Source organism: Lontra canadensis, unplaced genomic scaffold (assembly GCF_010015895.1).
Source record: "Lontra canadensis isolate GAN:19392208 unplaced genomic scaffold, GSC_riverotter_1.0 scaffold42, whole genome shotgun sequence".
In the NCBI taxonomy this organism is placed as follows: domain Eukaryota; kingdom Metazoa; phylum Chordata; class Mammalia; order Carnivora; family Mustelidae; genus Lontra; species Lontra canadensis.
In genome coordinates this window covers 13,647,605-13,653,659 of record NW_022631036.1, presented here as the reverse complement: position 1 = coordinate 13,653,659, position 6,055 = coordinate 13,647,605, and the positions used below count along the sequence as shown (strand labels likewise).

The following is a 6,055-nucleotide window of genomic DNA, read 5'->3' as shown; positions in this document are numbered from 1 at the left end:
TAGGAGACTCCAGGCCAGGAAGCTCTTTGGGACTAGCAAGTGTACAGCCCAGAAAGCAGAGGCCGCTCAGCTTAAGTTTTGGCTTCTGGTCCAAAGGCGCCCTTGGAGCGGGTTCCGTCGGCTTGGGACCCACAGCGCGGAGGGATCCACAGGAGTCAGAGCGCGGGCGCGCGGCGGCAGAGGACGCGCTGCTTGTTGCCGAGCAACGGAGCGCGTTCTTCCTCCCAGTAGAGCCTGTCCGAGCCCACCCGGCTGCTCGGCCCCCGGAAGGCGGGCAGGATATAACGCCGGGCTGAGGCACTGTCAACCTTCTCGCCATCTGAATGGGAGCCGAGGCGTCCCGGCAGGCGGGTGAGAGACCGGCTGGGGCGCTGGTGACTTCGTCTGGGAGGCTGTGAGAAGAGGCTGCGATATTTGGGCGGAGCAATCGTCGTCTCCCGTTCTGCCTCTTTAATCCACACTAATCGCCGAGAAAATCAGCGTAGAAAATAGGGCTGGGGTTGGGGAAGGTATCGGGTCTAGAGTAGGCTGCGATGCCCTCGGAAAGAGTGAAAGCCTGGTGGAACGGAAAGATAGGTAGATTGTGACGACCAGCCTGTGGGGAAAGGAAAAGGAGTCAGGAAGGCGAAAGACAGGAAGGGATCAGAGGGAATGGAAGGTCGCAGTGGAGGGAATTTAATTTCCAACTGCCTGACCTTTCCTGGTATCCCTTGACAGGGGCTGATTGTTTGGGGCAAGGCTTACACACCATTAGGTGATCTCCCCCACTAAGGTCAGTGTGTCTAATTTTGGAATAGGAAGCTGTTTTCTGAGTGTGGCCCAAAAACTCTTTGGTGGGCAGTGGGACATTGCAGGGTTCATGAAAGGATTATCTAGCATCCAAGACCACAGATCCACAGTGAAACTATCGCGAACTAACATTGCAAGAGTTTAAAGTTCGATAGTTCTTTTTATTGTTCAACGTTCAAATATAAAATTTCAACAAATTGTTTTTTTTCCTGTTTACAGCTTTATAAAGGTATAATTTATATTCCATAAACTGCAGAGAACATACAGATTAGTAGTTAGTATAATGTATTACAATATAATGTACAGGTGTACAATTTGATAAGTTTTGACGGATGTACACATCTTTGAAACAATTACTACAATCAAGATAACTGACTCATTTTTTTCCCCAAGATTTTATTTAAATTTCTGATAACTGAACCTTTCCATTCCTCTGTTCCCTTTGGTATCCATCCCTGTTCTCACCTGCTCTAACTGCCCCCTACCAGCTACTGATCTGCTATGTGACACCATAGAATCGGTTGCATATTCTAGAATTTCATATAAATGGAAGCATACAATATATACTGTTTTGTATCTGGTTTCCTTTACCCAGCATAATGATTTGCCAGGACCTTTGCCTCGATTACTGTAGCTTCATATTCAGTTTTGAAGTTGGATCGTGTAAGTCCTCTAATTTTTTAAAAAATAATTTTAATGATTTGAAGTTATTTAAACTTGTATGTGCATTTTAGAATCAGCTTGTAATTTCTGTTAAAAAAAAAAAAGCCTGGTGGAATTTTGATTGGAATTGCATGGGATCTATAAATCTATATGGGGATAATTGCTGTTTTAAACAATGTTGAGTCTTCTAGTTAACAAACATGGTTTGGAACTTTATGTAGGTCTTTAATTTCTCTTAGCAATGTTTTGTAATTTTCAGTGTAGAGATTTTGGACTTCTTTTGTTGGACTTATTCTCAAGAATTTAATGTCTTTTTGGGTATTACTTTCCAGTGGTTTGATACTAACATATTAAAATATGGTTGATTTTGTATGTTAACTTGTTTCATACAACATTGATAAGTCACTTATAGACAACTAGAGATTGTTTAGTAGATTCATTGGAACTGTTGACCTAAAAATCATGTTACCACAAATAAGAACAGTTTTACTTTTTCCTTTCCAATTTTTTCCTTTTATTTCTTTTCCTCACCATATTGCAATGGCTAGGACCTCCAGTACAATGATGAATAGATGTGGTAAGAGTTGAAGCACTTTTTAATATTTTGTTAATGAATATAAAGGTCCACCTACTTGCTTTCATTAACAATGTTACAATGGACAATGAAAAAAAAAAGAGTTGTTACACTTTTGCCTAGTTTTCAGTTTTAGTGGGAGAGCAAAAATATAATGTTAACTGTATTTTTTTTGTAAATTCTCTTAATCAGATTGATGTTCCCTATAAAACATATTTGCACAATTATTTCTTTATTATTATCATGAGTGGTGTTAGATTTTGTCAAATGGTTTTCTACTATACATTGAAATGATCATATATTTTCTTCTATTTTCTATTCATACAGTGAACTATATTGATTTTAGAATGTTAAATCGAATTTTCAGCCCTGAGATAAGCTCTTTATGATCAGTATATATTATACCTTTAAAAATTTACTTCTGGATTTGATATACTAATATTTTACTTAAGATTTCTAGATCTAGGGGCACCTGGTTGGCTCAGTGGGTTAAAGCCTCTGCCTTTGGCTCAGGTCATGATCCCCAGGGTCCTGGGATCAAGCCCTGCATTGGGCTCTCTGCTCAGCAGGGAGCCTGTTTCTCTCTCTCTGCCCGCCTCTCTGCCTACTTGTAATCTCTGTCAAATAAATAAATAAATAAAATATTTTTTAAAAAAAGATTTCTGGATCTATATTCATGAGGGATCATGAATATAGGGAAAAAGAATTTCCCTTTTAAAAAATGCTTTTGTGAGGTTTAGTATTATAGTTATGTACATCTCAAAATGTTACCATATTTTCTGAAAACACTTGTGTAAGTTTGGTGTTCTTTCTTGACTACTTGAGAGAACCACCTGTACCTGGAAGTGTCTTTGTGGTAAGATTTTTGGTAATGAATAAGCTTATTTAATATAGGACTATTAGGATTTTCTGTTTCTTATGTTAATTTTACTAAATTGAAAATTTGAGATTTGACCATTTTATCTAAATTGTTAGATTTGTTGCTATAAAGTTGTTTGTTATATCTTCTTATCCCTTCATATCTTTAGGACCTGTAGTGAAAAGCACTTTTTTATTCTTGATATTAGTGATTTTTTTCTCTCTTGTTTATTCTTAAACAGTCTAGGTAGAGGTTTTCTCAAAGAATTTTGTTGATGTTATTGAAAAACCAGTTCTTGGCTTCTTATTTTCTCAATTTTTTTTTCTATTTTCTGTTTGATTGATTTATGTCCTTGTATCCTTATATTTATCTTGGGTACACTTTACTCCTCTTTTTTTAGATTCTTAAAGTAGAACCTTAGGTTATTGATTTTAGACCTTTTTGATTTAAGAATTTAATCTGTACCATTCCTTTTAGGCACTACTTTAGCTCCATCTCACACATTTGATATGTTGTATTTTCATTATTATTTAGTCTAAAATATTTTCTAAGATTTAATATTTTTGTATTCCATTTTATTGTCCGTTGATTTTTTTGTCACACTTCTTTGTATGGCTTTAAAAACCTGTTTCTCTAGGAATTACAATATACATTCTTAACATTTCACAGTCTGGAGTTAATGTCAAACTAGTTCACATAAAATGTAGCACTCTTACAACTATAGTGACCTTACTGACCCTATCCCGGTCTTTTTGGTTCTTGTCATATGTGTTGCATCTATGTATACAAACACCCCACAAGACAATTTGGTTTTCATACAACTGAAAAAAAGAAGACTAAGAAATGGTATTTTAAACTCATTCAGATATTTTCCATCTCTAATCTTTATTCCTTCCTGAAGATTCAGATTTTCCTCTTATATAATCTCATCAGTCTGAAGTAAAACCTTTATTATTTCTTATAGTTTTCTAGTCTGCTGGTGAGCAATTCTTTTAGCTTCCTTGTGTCTGAATATGTCTTCATATTGGTTTCATTTTTTTTAAAGAATGCTTGTTAGATATGTAATTCTTTGTCAATAGTTATTTGCTTTTTAAGCATATTACAAATCTTGTTTCACTATCTTTTGGTTTCAGTGGTTTTTAATGGGAAGTTTTTGTCATTTCTATAGAAAATGTATTGTTTTTCTCTCTCTGCTCTCAGTATTTTATCTTTATCTTTGATTTCCAGTAGCTGACATGTGGTTTTCATTGGTTTTATCCTGCTTGGAATGTACTGTGTTTCATTAGGCATTTCTTCAGGTTTGAGAGGTTTTCTCACACTTATTTGTTTAAGTATTTTTTCACACCATCTCCCTCTCCTTTCAGGATACTGTTTACCCGTATGTTAGAACTTGTGATACTGCTTCACTGGGTTCTGAGGGTGTTCCCTGAACTGCCCTCCCCCTCGCTCTCTTCTTTCTCTTTTAAATATTGAATAATTCTTGTTAATTTATCTTCCAATTCACTGACTCTTTTCTCTGACTTCTCCATTCTGTTAGTCCAATTTTTATTCAAAGTATTGTATTTTTCAGATATAAAATTTCTATTTTTTCACTTTTATGTCTATCCTAAGACTTTCTATCTTTTTATTCCTCATTAGCCTATCTCCCTTTACTTCATTAAACATAGTTATAATAGTTTCCTTAAAGGCCTTGTTTAATAATTTCAACTTCTGTGTTGTCTCTGGACTGGTGTCTGTTCATTATGTTTGTCCTTGAGAATGAGTCACATTTTCCTGGATTTTTTTATGCTGAGTAATTATTTTTCTTATTATATCTTGGATGTTGTTAATGTTTTGTTGTGTAGGCTGTGGATTCTGCTATATGCCTCTGAAGAATGTTGATGTTTTTCATTTGGCAGGCAATTCACCAGGTTACATTCACTGTAAACTCCATCTGACTCTCTATGTTTGGAAGTTAAGTTCAACTAAATCTCGCTTTTTAAGCCATTATTGTGCTGCTTTGAGTTTGTCCTACATATGCACAGTTAAGAGGTCAGTCTAAACTTGTATGGGGTTTAGATACAGAATTGGGGGATTTCCTTCTCTGGCTCTCTCTCCTTTGGGACTTTTTTCTCACTCCTCAGTGGTGGTTGTTGCCAGCGGTCTTTTCTCTGATTTGTCTGGCCAGAATGATGAAGGGCTTTCTATCAAAGTTTTTGCCACCTGCACTATGCCATTCTACAATATGGATGGCATTTAGGGAAAGGCCACAATAGACCTGGAAACTCACCTCCAGACTGGTGTTTCCACAAGTGTCTACTCTCTTCCACATTCTGCCTGCTTTTGTTTACTTGGAAGAATCCTCAGGTATTTGTTTTTTATATTTTTCCCAGAGTTTATCAACTGTTATTAGTAGGGGATTTTCTATAGATGTAGAAGTGGAACTCCAACAAATTACTTTTGAAATTGAGAGCATGCAACATTTAACATGTCAAAACCATGGTGATAATAATAATAAAATTCTTTTATTTTCCTGTTTGGGCTATCTGAGCAAATTAGATGAAGGAAGTTCAAGAAGGAAAGACAGAACGTGGGGAGAAGAAAAAGGCAGGGAGATATTTCATTGTTCCATTACCTGCTATGTATTTATGTTTGTATGTATATATATCACAAAGGCTATGGGCATATTCTAGGTACTAGTTTTAACAGTAGAATGTTTTTAGAGTCTTGAAATTTCTATCGGCTTCTGGATAATTTTTAACCAGCACAATGTAAGTGTGAGTTACTATTATTGATAGGCTTAAGATTAAAGACAGCAAAACAAATATTATAGAAAGTATCAAAAAATAGGAAAAAATACAATTATCTTATTCTTTTAGCAAAGTTGTTAAAATGATCATAATTATCTATTAAGCTTTTTCATAAATTATAATCAGTGCAAAAACAGGTCTCACTTCTACCACTGCTATTGCAAAAATAAGTAGTTGTTTTCAGAATATTTTTATTTTCCTTGCAATGTGAAGATTTTACTAGATGTGATAGACTTTCTTTGGATTTAGATATTTCTTTTGGAACTTATGTGTGTATTGGAAGTTGATGTTGATGTGAAATTTAGGAAGTGAATCGAGTTGATATTTGGCCATGGACCCAAGAGAACCTAAATCTTGTTCTTAATGTGTCACCCCTCCCAC

The 6,055-nt window shown here is 35.7% G+C and overlaps 1 protein-coding gene across 4 annotated transcripts in view; it reads left to right on the top strand.

Annotated features, from left to right (window-relative positions):
• Nucleotides 1-238: 238 nt before the first annotated feature.
• Nucleotides 239-6,055, top strand: part of TTC6 (tetratricopeptide repeat domain 6) — a 219,987-nt gene continuing 214,170 nt past the window's right edge. For all 4 annotated transcript variants that reach the window (XM_032871236.1, XM_032871237.1, XM_032871235.1 and 1 more), the window contains exon 1: nt 239-351. The gene's annotated coding sequence lies outside the window, so the exon portion shown is untranslated. The remainder of the gene's footprint in view (nt 352-6,055) is intronic.